This window comes from Camelus dromedarius, chromosome 8, assembly GCF_036321535.1.
Source record: "Camelus dromedarius isolate mCamDro1 chromosome 8, mCamDro1.pat, whole genome shotgun sequence".
Lineage (NCBI taxonomy): Eukaryota > Metazoa > Chordata > Mammalia > Artiodactyla > Camelidae > Camelus > Camelus dromedarius.
Genome location: NC_087443.1, coordinates 39,111,295 through 39,126,980, shown reverse-complemented (window position 1 = coordinate 39,126,980; position 15,686 = coordinate 39,111,295). Strand labels below are relative to the sequence as shown.

Here is a 15,686-nt window from a genome sequence, read left to right as displayed (position 1 = left end):
AGGACTCTCTCAGATCTAATCTTATTTCCTTCTCATCTCTTCTCAGTCACCAAACCCCTCATTTTCGCACATAAGGAACCTGAGGCTCAGAGAGGTTAAATGACTTCCCCCAAGTCACCCAGCTAGACAGGGTCAGACACAAAGAACTTGGCTAATAAACTTGCACTGAGGATTCCCCACAGCAGTTTTTTAATGGTTAATATGAAGAGTGGAGAAAGTTTTGCCCTTTACAAAACCTAAAGAGAGACATTTTGAAACTGCGAGGGAGGGCGTAAGTCACACCACCTACACTCCCCATTATCTGAACACTCAGCAGTTAGCCGGAGGAAAAGCCCTACAAACAGGCAGTCATTGCTCGCTTGCGCGTGCTCGCTCTCTCGCTCGCGCTCTCTCTCTCTCTCTCTCTCTCTCTCTCTCTCACACACACACACACACACACACACACACACACACACACACACACACACACACACACACACACAAGGATTCCTGGCTACCTTATTTAAAATTACAATACTTTCCCTATATCACTTTTGTTTCTTCCTCTTGCTTTAGTTTTTCTTCTTGCCCTTTAATCATTACCTCACATACTATCATTTTGGTTATCATATTTATTGTGACTCTTCTCCACTAAAGTGTTAGCTCCTTGAGGGAAGGAATTTTTGTCTAATTTGTTTATTCCAACATACACATGTCTACAGTAGGGTGGCACACATTGACATTCAATAAATATTTGTGGCATGAATAAATGAATGAATGAATGGATAGATGGATGGATGAATTTTAAAAGTCTAGAGAAGTATAAACAATGAAAGTGAAAAGTAATTATAATCTCTTTAAACAGCTGCATTGTTCTGATTTTTCTATTATAAATACATATTTGTATAATAATAGTTTTAAAAATGTAACCTCAATTGTCCAGGTTATTAATGATTTGAGGCTGAAGTGAGAGCAAAGAAAAGACCGGGTTTATCTTCAAGAGGGCAAATGTGATGGATATTTTCCACAGGTCCCTCCAAAACCACCCTCTACCCTTCCTCACTGCTCTATGCCCTGGGATGCTGACCTCTTTGAAATGAATCAACAAGCTCTCTTGACCTTTGGTTTCTAGTTGGGAAAAGAATAAAATTGGGCTATTGGTTCCCTGCAGATGGGCTGTTCCTCTACCAAATACCCCAGTGCATGTGAGACGCCTTCTCTTTACCACTAGTGTCCCTTGGTTCTGTAACAGCTTCTACCCTAGCCTCCCTCAGCCTAGGGGTGGAATAGCTCTCCATTTGGCATACCTGGAGTGCTTCGCTTCCTTTGCTGGTCATCTTAACTCTGCCTCCACTTTTTAAATAATCCTTTATTAAAATTTCCTCAATTACCCAGTTAAGTAAGCCACTAAATTCTTGCTGGATTTCTAACTGACAGAGTGAAATAAGGAAATGTGCTTCCAGTTAGAAATGCTGAGTCCTGACACCAGTTTCATCATTAGCTTGCTCAAGGCTAACCAACCACTGCTCTGGACTCAGTTTCTTCATCTGGAAACTAAGAAAATGGGGCAAGACAACCTCTAACATTCTGTAATTTTTTTAAGCCCTTTGCTTAGAGAACAAAGTAGTTACTTCCGCATTGGTTAGAAAGTGTTAACTTGATCCGTATTCTGGAAAGAACCAGTTTTCCAGGAATTTACCCACAAGGGTTGTAGCTATACTACTCACCATAAAGCTGAGCTTGGCAATAATAAAACCAGCAAAATCCAGTCCTATGTTTGCCCTCACTTCAGCTTAAAGTCAGTAATTTCCTGGAAAATTGAAGTTACATTTTAAAACTATTATTATAAAAATAACACATATTTATAATAGAAAAACCAGAATTCTCAGCTATTTAAAGAGATGATAATTACTTTCAACATTTACAATTGATACCTTTCTAGATTTTTTTCTATTCACTCATTCATTCCACAAATAATTACTGAATGCCAGTATACGTCTGGCTGTCCTAGGCATGTGGGTATAGGAATGGTGTTGCATTATAGTAAAGTCTTTGTGTTGCCAAACCAGAATTCTGGTTGCTAGTACAATTCTCACTTTGACGAAGTACAACATCTGAAGAGTTATGCAATCTCTGCTCTTCTTCAAGCAGTGTGTACACAAGTTCCTGGGGGGGTGAAATTTTTTTTTGTCTGGTAGGACCAAGTTGAACTTTTCTGCCATTTGACAGCTTCCTTGTCTTAGACACAGCCTCCAGCTTCTAGCCAGAAGCCTTTCTCTATCACCAACCCAAAATGTCAAAAATAAAAACAAATGGGGAATAAAGGGACCCTTCCGGGAAGTGGGAATTGGTTATCCAAACAACACTGGAGGCTTTGGAGTAGTGTCTTTGAAAGTCATAGGAGATTCAAGGCAGTGAACTTCTTCATCCGGTGTGACTGGGAAAACAGATCTTCCCAAGACTATATAGTGGTTGAAGTAGCTGCACAGACAGCTGTGATAGAACAGGGCTGTTTGACTCCCATCTCTACTTCATCTCTCTCCATCCTCATACCAGTGAAAGTAAGTTCTGTTTTGTTTTGAAAAATACTGCACCAACTTTATGGTCTGAGAAGCATTAATATCAGCAAGAAGCGGGTTTGTCTATCTTACTGACATTCTATTTTGAGGAATAGCAGAGACCCAGGCTGACTTCAGTGAAAGCAGAAGAAAGCCAGCAGGGCCCCCAAGGATGAAATCAGGAATGGTCATCACCTCATTTTTGACCATTCAAGGCTTCCAGGGAGGACAAATATACTCACTGCTGGAAAAGTGTCACATAATAATGGTTTATGAAAGTTTGTGAATAAATGAGTAAGTGAATATACTACTCTTAATTAAACTGTATTTGAATATCTAATACTTAACAATATTTAACATGTATCAATAATATTTTGAATTTATGAGGAATGAACATAATGGGAAGGAAAAAGAAGGGGGTCCTGGAATCCAGTGAGTCAGACTGCATGGACCATAGGGCAACCTGCTCTGTTTTGCACCAGGCTCACCTGTGAAATGGGATAAGGGCAGCTTCCTCACATGGCTGCTGTGAGTTTTAAGTGAATTAATGTATATAAAATGCTTATAACAGGGCCTGGCTCACAGTAGGCTATCAATAAACGTTAGCTATTACCCTTCTCTCCTCCTGCTCCTCCAGCTCTTTCTCCATACTCAAGGAGCTTTCCTGATCTGCCACTAGGAATTCCATCTTCCTGCTGGTAATCTACTGTACCTGTGGACCCTTCTATATATTACAGGATATACTGAGGATGTTTCACAGTACCTACATTTGAAAATTTTAAATAAATTTGGCACTAAAATTAGCTTCAATCAGCAATGATCTCATCTCAGACTATCCCTTCTGGGCCACTATGCAAAGAGAAGAAGGAAGACACATGGCCACAGCCAAATCGGTAACTAAAAGGCTAAAATTTAGGTCCCTACTCCCATTTATCCAACAAATATTTATTAAATGGCAGGAACACCAGGCAGGAGTCAGACATTGATCTTGTCTTAATAGAAATTTCCATCAGAGGGTGGGAAAAATTAGATTGTTAACACAGATAGAAAGTGATGCGGGCCATAGAGAAGCACAGCTAGCATGCTGTGGACATCTGGTATCAGGAAAGACTGGTTTCTGCTGGAGACTCAAAAAAGAGAGTAAAGTTTATACAGATGGGGTCACCACCAAAGCCTGCCATGGGTAGTGACTCAAATAATCTTAAGAGAACTACCTTAAGCACAAGGACTTGGTCTTTGTCAAGGGGGTTGTGTCCTCCAGAACTGTTAGCAGGCCAAGTTTGTCATGCCTTATCCCCTTATATCAGCAGTCCCCACCATCACCACCAAAACTCTCCTATTCATTGCAGCAGTGCAGCCAGGCCTGGATCTTGACCCATGCTCCTTAACATTACCATCCTGATCAAAATGTTCCCAATGTATGTCCCTTATTCTTCAGGGTCCTGGGTGTCTGTGGGCCTGTCCTCAGAGGAGAGCTTGCCGGCACCATGGGCATCGTATATTTGACACAAGGGACCTCTGAAGTCACAAAGAGGTTCTGCCTGTGTTTAAAGCTGTGGCCCTTGGCATTGTGTATGCTTAGTCACTTGTGTATACTTACCCAATCAGTGGGTTTGACCATCTCAACACAATCACAACAAAACCTCAGTAACTAGCTGGGCCACTGCAGTTAGGTGAATGCAGCTTTAGTTTGGTTATCACATTGAAATCTCTGTGAATGGTATCAAGTAGAATCGTGCTGACTGTAATCTGCACACCAAAACTTGGAGGTCCTGACTAAGAAAGCCACAGGGCTTTACAAGCTGACTTAACAGGCAAAAGAATAAACATTTTTAGATAAAACGTATCACAAAGAAACAATGAAATTTGTTTCATGTTTTAAGCATGCCTTTGCAAAGATGCATGCATGTGCTTTGTAGATATCTTTCTGAGTTGCACGTTTATCTTTGTCAATATATCATCTTACCTTGGTGTACCATTGTGTGATTTGGGAAACACCTTAGTCTCTTACAAGATGGTATTCTGGAAAGGTCAGCACTGTGCCAACCCACCCACAGCCTCTTTTAAGGGGATCCACCCTGCCCACACTTCCTGCCAAAGGGGCAGGCCCAGGAAACCATGTTTAGTGCTCAGCACCTCACCTCCTCTGTGCATAAATGATTGGTTGTGGCCCAGACACCTGAATCAACAGTACACAATCCACAGGCTGGTCAGGGAGATACAGTCTTCCCTGAACTGGATCAATCAGATTCTCTCTTGAGGCCTTGAGCTTGAAGCAAAAGTAGCCATCAGTTACTACTAGGACCAGAAGAAGTAGATGTGTAGCATGTTGCTTAATCATAGAAATCAAAGATCCATGAACTCCTGCTGCTGGAGTCTTTGGAACTTCCTTGAATCTAGAATAACCTTTGAGCTCTGGTCTCCTTGAAGCCAAGAATTAATATGTCTTCTGTTCTTGGATTTCCACAAACATTACTTTACCATTCAAAAATAATGTAACATAATACAATATGCTAAAGCCCTTTGTCTTGAGCTGGCTTAAATGGCTTTCTATTCCCTGTAAGAAAAATAGCCAGGCTAAAGTCAATGGGAAATTAATACTGGGTCCCAACTGAAGGCCTGGACCACAAGACCTTCTAGAGAAATCACAAGAAGAAACACAAACTGACAATGTCTTAGCCATTACTGGGAAGGCAATAGAAACCAAAAAAAGAAAAAAGGGAACTGAAAACCTTTAAAGACGATTTGGAAAGTTTGTATGTGTATTCCTCCCTGTTAGGTATGCAGTGACTTGTAGAACCAGCACCACAAATAGAGAAGATACGGTCTCACTGAGCTCTCTCTCACGAGCGAAACCAAGCTTATTAACAACCAAAATTAAAATAGACTATGAATGACTGCTGGTTATGAGATATGCTAGATGCACAGGAATCATAAGTCATTGAAGCCAATTCACAAGAAAAACAGGATAACAATGTTTGAGGCAGGCTCAAAAGCAGGTGCTCAGTTTAGGGTGTGTCTATATGGCCCTAGTTTTTGTTTCCACTCATCTTTGGAAACTAAATGACACTGCTCTCTATTTTAAAATGGAAATGTATTAGTTCATATAGACTGTGTCTAAATAAAACACAGTTTCCAAATATCTCCTCATTGGTAGCATTTCCTGGCCACAGTATTTCATTGAATACTATTTGGCCACTATCTATATATTCCAATTGATTTTAGAAGTTGAATTATTATCATGTTGATCTACAAAGACATTCTACGAGTTTAAAAATTAAAGTATTTGTAAAGTTTTCACTACTTGAATGTTTTTTTTTTCTACACTTGTATTATATAAATTATCTCTTCTTGCCTGTGGGGAGCAGTGTGGTGAAGGGGTTAAGTAATGGACTTTGAAAACAGATGGGGCCTGAGTTCAAATCTAGACTCAGTGATTTTCTAGTCATGTGGCCTTGGGCAAGTAATTCCTACAGTTTCTTTATTTCTTAGGATGTTAATAATAGTAGCATTACTATGTAGTAGGTACATAAAGTACTTAAGGCAGTGCCCGGAAGATTATTTCCTATGAATAATCTAAAAATGTTTTACTACTATTATGTGTATCACTTTCATTGAACTCACAAAGTAAATCACTGAGTACACGCAAGTATTGTGCTAGGAGTATACTTCTGTAACCTTGTTTAAAACTCACAATAGGAGGGTAGGGAATCATCATGCCAATTTTACACTAGTAGAAATGAGGTATAGAAAAGAATTAACTAATTTGCTAAAGGTTGCCTAGTTACTAAATGGCAGAGCCAGGATTCATTAATTCACTCACTAAGCCTTTCAATATGTTTTTATTGAGTACTGGCTACACACTAGTTTAGGTGCTGGAATATAGACAGGAATCAAGCAGACATAAATCCTTGCCCTTGTGGAGCTAACTTTCAGCTAGAGGAGACAATCGAAAAGTGGGAAGGGGAGAGGGAGCATGTGTGTGTGCTGAGGGGTAGGTGGAGTTTAGAATGCAGTTGTGGCTGTAACAGTTAACTAGGAGAGGTCTCGCCAAAAAGGGGACCTTTGAGGAAAGGCCTGAGAGAGGAAAGGAAGCAAGCCATGGGGGTAGTTAGGAGGACAGCTAGGAGGCAGAATAAAGAGCATGTGCAATGGCTCTGAGGCAGGAGTGTGCCTGGCATGTTCCAGGAACAGCAAAAGGTGGCTGAAGCAGAGAGAAGAGAGGGAACAATAGGAGATGAGGTGGAAGAGGGGAGGGCTTGACTGACATTGGTATTTGCTGAAGAACCCCCTTCCCCTGACCATGTCTGTGTTAACTGGGGCTCTGCATCCACAAAGGCAACACATCTTAAGAAGTCACTGATGGAAGAGTCTCTCCCTTGGAAAGGTCATCTCACCTTCCATCCTCTCCATCCCATAGACAAGAAAACCCAGGCTTGGGGTTGGCAGTCAGGTAGTTCATCGGAACTGAAACCACGTAACCAGCCCCCACCGCAGCCAACTGGAAGCAACCATGACGATGGTGCTCAGAGCCTCTGCAGAGATGTGCTGTGGTCTCTCTGAGTTCATCACGGTACCTTCCTATGCGGGAGTTTCAATTCAAGGTCATTTTTGGTTCTTTTTCAGTAGCAGACTCAGAACCAGATCTATTCAAGTATAGGAACAGTGCAAACACATTAATAGCCAGACCCCAGTGGGAGTTTTATTTTCCATTTCCTCCTCCCCCATATTTATTTGTTTCTTCATCTCCTCTGTGCGGTAAAGGTGACCTTGCATGACATTTTCAGATGAAACTTTAAAAGGTAGGGGGGAGGAGAATAGGAGGATGTCACCCTGTATTGGAGCCAGCTCTTCTCCAGACCCTGTAAGGCTCTGGAGTTGGGCTACAAATCTGGATTCAAATCCCCATTTCGCCACTTAAAGCTGTGCGACCTTAGTCAAAATACTCAATCTTGCAGAGTCTCAGTTTGCCTGTTTTTACATTGGGGATGATGATAATATCCGCATCACTAGGCTCATAGTGGAAATTAAATAAAATCATTTAATGCTATTTCAAAATTTAGTCAAAATTGGGAGCTGCCTCCCATTCCTGGTATGATTTTCATTGCAATGAGATGGATGTTTCAGGACACTAAGAGGCACGTGTCCAAATGGATGTGGTTGTCTCTGCATTTCCACTCAAACCATGATTCAGATATTTCCCATATGCTCCATCTCTCTAGTGAAAGTTCTATTTTTCCACAGTTGGGTGGTCCCAGCCCCCCTCAGCCGATAAGCCTCTTGAGTTCTTAGAGGCAGACATAAGGAGGTTGCAGCCTTCCCTGTGGTCTAGGAGAGTAACTGGCCCACTGCCTCCATTGGGGAAGGTGTTCTAACTCACTTATTACCTCCCCTGGGGCAGACTCTGAGCTTTTCTTACCTCATGCAGGACACTGAAGAAAATGTTTGCAAATTCTCCCATAGAAATATCAAATAACAAGCAAGCGTCTGTTCTAGACAAGAAGTTTTGGGGCAAGAGAATCTGCAGGGATTACATTTTTCCTCCTTCAGCATAATTTATCTTTTGGGAAAACAGTACACAGAATTTGGTGAATGTTGTTTAATGGTCAGAGCTTATTAACCCTATGTGTTCCTGTAAAAAGGAAAAAAATCACTACACAGTTATGTCAGAAAATCTTCCACGACTAGGTTATAGCAAACAGTCAGTGTTACTTACCATTGGCATTATATAAATCAGTGGGAAAATGACACATTAGGAATAGCTACAGCATTTTATAGGAATAGCCAAAGCAATTGTCTAAGGATCATTGTTGCTGAAAAAAAATGTGTCCTGGACATGCTTCTGTAGTTCAATGATTGAAACAAATAGAATAACATTTTCTTATTGGCTCAGATGACCATTTTTGAGATGACTGATCATGGTTCATTCAACAGGCAGAGCCCCTTTAGTTTATAATTTTGAATTGCTTGGGCCTGTCATCCCACAGTATCAAATTGTTAAATGACACACACCCCTGAATATAATTAATAAAAAGTCATGGGAAGTGTTTCCGACAGGTAAGAAGCTTAGTGCTATGTGGATAATCACCCCTGACTTATCTCAGTTGTAATATGTGTCAGGATTTTTTGAAAGAGGCACCATAGGACAAAAGAGCCTGGTTTAAAGACAGAGACCCACCAGTTCCACGGCTCATTCTATCCTCAAAGACTTGTCCACCAAAAGACACGTACATGAATGTTCACAGTAGCTTTATTCGTAACAGCCCAAAGTTGAAAACAACTGAATGTCCAACAACAGTAGAATGGATAAGTTGTAATATGTATATATATATTGTATGTGTATATATATAAGTTGTAATATATATCTATATATATATAGAAATACTACTCAACAATTAAACAAATAAATTTTTTAAAAACACATATTGCTACAGATGTTAACTTGATTGGATCTCAAAACATGTTAAGGAAAACAAGTCAAATACAAAAACATATCGATTGTATGATCCCATTTACATAAAATTTTGAAGCAGACAAAACTAATCTATGGTGATGAAGGTCAGAAAAGTGGTTAACCTGGCCAGAGTAGGTTTGAGAGAGGGTTTATAGAATCGGAAGGGTACAAAAGAGCCTACTGGATGCTGGGATAGCCTAGTCCCTGGTTCAGGTGGTGATTCCAGGGGTGTATGCACATGAAAATTTCACCATCTACACACTTAATATCAATGCGGTTTACTCTGTGGAAGTTATGCCTCAATTTAAAAAAGAAAAAGAAAGAAACAAAAAAAATTGAATACAGAGGTAAACAGGATCTGTTTTCTGGGTGGCTTTTGTAAGACAAGAACTCTGACTCCTCTGTGGGAAAGAAAATGTGAATCCCATACAGATAGATTTGTCCCAGGATGACTTTGTATTCATTCACCATTAACCAACATGGAGACCTGTGTGTGCAGGGCAATGGGCTAGTTACTGGTGATACAGTCGGGGAATAAGACTGCCATGTTCTCCTCTGTAAGAGGAGACAACACTCAGAAAAAAACTATACACATAATTCTACAATTTTGAAATGTGACATAGGCCATATGAGAAAAAGGCATAGAAGAGTTATTCTATGAGAAAGATAAAATGTGGGCCTGATCTTGTTCCATCAGGAAAGTTTCTCTGAGGACATGACATATGAACAAAGATGTGACAGTTAGATAGGAGTCAGACAGAAGAATGAGGGGGTAGAGAGGAAGGAGGGAGAGAAAGACAGGGAGGAGAGAGGAGAGAGCATGGGCAAAGGCCTTGAGTTCACTGATCCAAAATTCTGGGAGAGTTCCAGTGTAGTAAAGTGTAGTGAGTCGGGGGAAGAAGAGGGAAATTAAGTTGAGGGGGGAGGGATAGACTGGGGCCAAGCTGTAGAGTGCTTTCCAGGCCAAGATTAGGGTTTAAATCAAATGCCAAGTATAATTCAAAGAATCAATGGGTTTTAAGTAAAAAGTGATATACATTTTGAAAAGACCACTGGTTTCTAAGAAGAGTATAAACTAAAAAGAAATAAGAATAAAGTCAAAAGAACCAGGTAAAATTATTGAAATAATCCAGGAAAGAGAGGACAACTTGAATTGGAATGGTGGTAAAAGAAATGGAGAAAGGTAGATGGAAATAAACCAGTTTTTCCAAACCTATTTCTCATCTTCTGGTCTTCTGGTGACTGTTCTCTGTTTTATTTTTTATTTTTATTTATTCATTTACTTATTTTTGGAAGTATAGTCAGCTACAATGTGTCAATTTCTGGTGTACAGCATAATGTCCCAGTCATGCATATATATACACATATTAATTTTCATATTCTTTCTCTCTTTAAAAAATCTTTCTCTCTCTCCCCTCTCAGTCCATCAAAATACACACACACACACAAACACACACACTCACAGCAGACCCTTAACATTCACGCACTAGATCCCAACAGTGATGAGAGGTCAATAATGGTGATGCAGACCCAGTACCCAGTACCTAAGAATTCCAATGCATAACTCAGTTCAAGAAAAGGAAATCAGGAGTAAACATTTACTCAGCATCACCTATGTGTCAGACATTGTACTAGGTACTTTCACATTTGTTGGCTTGTATAATGCAATGGATAGAATGTCTGTGTTCCCCTAAAACTCATATGTTGAAATCCTAATCTCCAATGTGATGATGGTAGAAAGTGGGGCCTCTGGGAGGTGATTAGGTCATGAAAGTGGAGTCATGATTGGGATTAGTTCCCTTGTAAAAGATACCTTCCACCATGTGAGGACACAGCAAGAAGATGGCTGTCTATGAACCAGGAAGCAGATTCTCACCAGCCTACAGGACTGTGAGAATAAATTTCTGTTGTTTATAAGCCACTCACTCAGTCTATGATACTTTTGTCATAGCAGCCTGAGCAGACTAAGACATATACTGAATTGGTTATTATTATTCCCATTTTAATAGGCAAGGAAACTACAGGTTGAAGAGGTTAAATAATTTTACTGCAGTCTCACAGCTATTTTTTAACACCTTTTTTTCTGGTATGGTTCCTGTACAGTAAACTGCACATGTTTCAGATGTACAATTTGATGAATTTTGATAGATGTATATATCCATGAAATCACCACCACAATCAAGATAGCTAACATTTCCATCACTCCCCAAGAGATGCAGTTTTCAAAATCCCAATTTATCCCTTCCCACCCCCTTTAACCCCTGGTAACCATAAGTTTGTTCTCTATGTCTGTCTCACAACCCTTTTAAATGGCAAAGATCTAGTTCAGAGATATATGATTCCAGCAACAATGTTCTTTCCACTATACTCTGTAGATGATCCCTTTATCAAAGATATATGTCATTTTAATAACAAACATTAGGGAAAGTAATCCAAAGGAATGACTCTCTAATGGTGAAATCTGAGACTTTAAAACACCTGGATAAAGGCATTAGTTTTCAGAGCCTCTGGGATCACAGCACTTACTAAAGGCAATCCCTTCCTCTAATCTGACTATGACTAATCACATAAAGCCCAGCTCCATGCATAAAAGCCAGAAATCAGTGACGTCTGAGAGCAACCACAAAGGGGTGGGGTGGCCCACAACCTCCAAAAGCAGTGACAGCAAAGCTGAGTTCAGCTCAGGTTTGCTTGGGCAGGTACAGCCTTGAAGAACTCTGAGACATCTTACATTGAGTTTCACTATAAGTCATATCTGATTTAGCTCCTGCCTCCAGGAACAATGCCAGTCTTGTGGGGAGGAAAAGAGAGACGGTATGAGAGGCTCATCAATTCTGCTTTGATGGTGACGTTGCCCAATCGTCATGAACAAATTTCTTTGGGGTAGCCATGTGATTAGACACTGTATCCTGGGGACCTGGGAAAGAGGTATGTATCAGCTAGGGTTTGATCAGAGGAGAAGAGCCGCTGTGAGTGATGCAGAATAAAAGATTTGTTATTAAGATTACACCTTGCACAGCTGTGGGAGTTGGTCTTGATGGCAGGCTGTTATCTCTGTGTCTGGTGAGGACCTGAAGTCGCTGTGAGTCAGCAGCTCTGATAATCAGGAAGGAACTTGGGACCTGAAGTCGGGGAAGCAACACCAACTGGAAGTGTGGGAAACACTGGAACCAATGAGCATGGGCTGGAACCCACGGCTGCCACTCATTACCTCCAACTTCGACAATGCAAGGGACCTGCAAAAGCTGGCCCCTCCTCTATGGAACTGCACGCACAGTAGGCTTGCAGCTCAGAGAATCTGAAGGAGGAAACTGGGTGAGAGTTGAAGGAACCATAGGCCCAGGAGCTGCTCCATGCCAACAGGATAAGCCATGAGATTAGCATGGCTGGGCCCCCTACACCAATCTGCAGAGACTTGTGGCTGCTTCCCTTCTGCCTTCTTCATCTCAAGCAAATTCTTCTTAGGGCCAGCCCTAATCTGGACCCATACAGGGAAGAGGATTCTGGAAAACAACACTAGCTTAGCTAAGTCAACATAGTACAAAGCTCAATCAAGGGGAGAGCTCTAGAGACAAGTAATTAGATAAACTAAACATTTTATGATATGAATAGAGTGGAAAAGAATACCTATGCAAACCCTTAGTGCAACCCTGGCCAGGTTCTCCCACAAGACACACTTGAAATTTAGGCAAGGAGTGCGTTAGAATCAATGAATAAACTACTAGTGAGTGCTACTGATGTGCAAGGCACAGTCCTCAGCATCACTGGAGGGGTACAAAGAGCTTCAAGATATGCCCCTGCCCCCACTAGAAGGAAGATAAGATAGACATGGTGCCACATTTGCATTTCCACACAGTGCACCCCCGGAAGCCGGAAGGAGACTTCCACAGGCTGCTTGGTGTTTGGTAGGTATAACTGGCCTTAGCATCAGCAGACTGGGTTCAAATTCAGCCTTGGCCCTCACTAGATGTGTGATTGGGGCAATTTACTTAACTGCTCTGAGACTCCATTTCCCAATGTATAGCGATAGCAATAATACTTACTTCATAAGTTGATTATAAGCATAAAAAGAGATCATGTATGTGAAGCACTGGCACATAGTAGGTACTCAATAAATGGAAATGGCAGGCATTTCAATTTTTATCATCCTCCTCATCATTGTATCATCATCCTCATCATCAACATCACTGTTCCTTCTTAGACCCAAAGCCTATCTGAGTAAGCATGTGGCATTAGTGCCACAGACCCACTAATGTGCAAAATACACTTGAGTGCCCAATGCTTTAACAAATCATCAGTTTGAATAAGCCAGTGCATTTCAGGTATTTATTTGTTCATTCAATACATAGTAAAGGCCTCTTACCAGGTTAAGGCACATGTGCCCCAAACATGACATAGAAGCCTCAAATGACAAGTGTAAACAATGCCCTTAGGAGTTGAAGTTCAGTTCAGCAAACATGTCCTGGGATTTCATAAAGAGTTTGAAAGGAGGGAAATACCACCGCAGCTCACAGTGGTCAAAGTTTCAGAGAGCAAGTAGCATTGAGGTTCATCTTGACAAATGTGTGGTGTTCACACGGTGAGGGAGGACGGGGCCACTCCTGGAATGGATGCCAGGTAAGCACTGGGCTGGAGGCTGGAAAGCCCCTGATGTGGTCAGAAGGGAGTGAGGAGAGCAGAGCGGGTCTGTCAGGAAATAAACAGATGAAGAAGCAGATAGTGCTTTGCTTTGAATGCCAAGATCAGGAGTTCAGATTCTGTCTCGTGGGCAGCAGAAAGTATCAAAGGTCTCACAGAGAAGGAGCACAACGAAAGCCGTTTCAGGAAAACTAACATGGCAAAAGCCTATGGGCTATACTGAATTGGGGAGAGACTGTAGCAATGAAGGCAAATCGTAAATCCTGTGACAGAAATTCAGAAGTACAGAGGTCTGAACTGAGACAGTGAAAAATGAAAGAAATATTTTGAAGGGGAGAAGCACTAGTTTATGGTGCCTGCTTGAACATAAGGAACAAATAGAGATGTTAAAAATGAGCCAAGATTCCAAGCCTGGGCAGCATAAAGAGAAACAGGGGACTTGGGGATGGGGAGTGAAAAGGAGAAATGAGGCTGTGATTCATGTGGAGATTCGGTGAGTACCACCTAAGACACAGGGTCAGGAGGTGAGGCCAGAGGTAAAGGTCTGTGATAAGCTCCCTGTGGGCTGGCTGAGAGCAGAGTAGATGGATATGAGAGAAGGACTGACTAAACTTGGAGGACCCAAGCCCAAATGCAGGGAGTGGCAGGAGATACCAGAGAAAGAATAGGCAGAGACCTAGCCTCCCATAAATCTAAAGAAAGCATTCATTTGCTGATGGGAAACAGCAAGGATCTCCAAATCCCTATAATTCTTCAAGGTGCAATGACGCTGATTTCTACAAGAGAAGAATCATTTTGCAGACCGGTCCAATGGCTAAAGACAAGAAACAGCACAGTCCATCCCCAAGAACAGAGACAATTATTCACTCAGAAAAAGCTGAGTTAGTGTCCACATTTTGTTCATGTTGGCTAAAGTCAGGGTCCCTCAGGAATCAGATGTCACATTCAAGGGCTGAAGAGTGATGATGAAGTGATGTCTCTGTTTACAGAGATAGGCATCAGGATCAGCCACAGCACTGACTGTTACACTCCTCAACCTGAAGAGGAGGAGAGGGAGTGATGTTACCTGGAGCCCAGTGAGGGCACAAGGAGTGCAACAGGCTGTCCAATAAGAGCTATGGCTGTGGCAGAACACAGCTACTGTCCAAAACTCTAATGATCAAGGAGAGAGCAAGAGGCATAAATACCCCAATCTTTCTCTCCTCCCACCTTGTCATTTCCGATCAGCACTCCTCATTGGTCAATCCCAACCAGACGCCATAAGATAAGGAAGTATAGCTAACGCAACCTTCAGTACTCAGCCTCCCAGAGCAGAGAAGGGCAGAAAAGGATGGAGACAGATCTTTGGGAGAAAATGCAGAATCATCAGAATATTGACCAATTATGCTTCCTTAGTTCGATGTCATTCTCTGAGCAGAAGTTGAAATTATTAATTTTTACCATTAGTGATACACATTTGTATAATGTTTTCTGCTTCATAAACTGATTTCACATAGATTATCCCTTTTGAGCTACACAGTACTCCTATGAAATAGATATAACCATGTTATTCTGGTCTACTTAACTCTGAAGCCCAGAAAAGTTTAATGATTTATCCAAAGTTACAGATACATGGTGAGTGAATTTTAACATTCCTATTGGAAATAAGGCCCTCTGACTCCTAATCCAGTGCCCCTCCCCAGGCATGAAATAAATTACCTGGGAAGGTGGCTCTGCTGTGAAAGGCACTGGAACACAGCTGTCTGAAATGTGGCATGCCTTGTGGTCCTGGCCTGGCTGGGTGTCAGGGCCTTTTGGAGTTGTTTTCAATAAGCAAATATTCCTGACACTTCAATTATCCCAAGCCAAACAATGAACATATTGTGCAAGAAAATTCATAAATTTCATTCAGTTGGATGCAATGAGAATAATGTAAGTCAAAGCTTTGTGTGTATCCCCTCAAAAAAAAAAATCATCCAACAAAACAGAGCTTGTTGTAATGGAAACATCTAGGCGAGAATAAAGAGACAACACAGGCTCTGTGTTTCAGGAACCTGGCCCTGATTCTTTCATCTCAT

General features: G+C 41.3%; 1 long non-coding RNA gene across 2 annotated transcripts in view; it reads right to left on the bottom strand.

Annotated features, from left to right (window-relative positions):
• The window catches only part of LOC105093859 (uncharacterized), a 324,842-nt gene that overhangs the window by 195,106 nt on the left and 114,050 nt on the right, over nt 1-15,686 (bottom strand). The gene's annotated exons all lie outside the window — the stretch shown is intronic.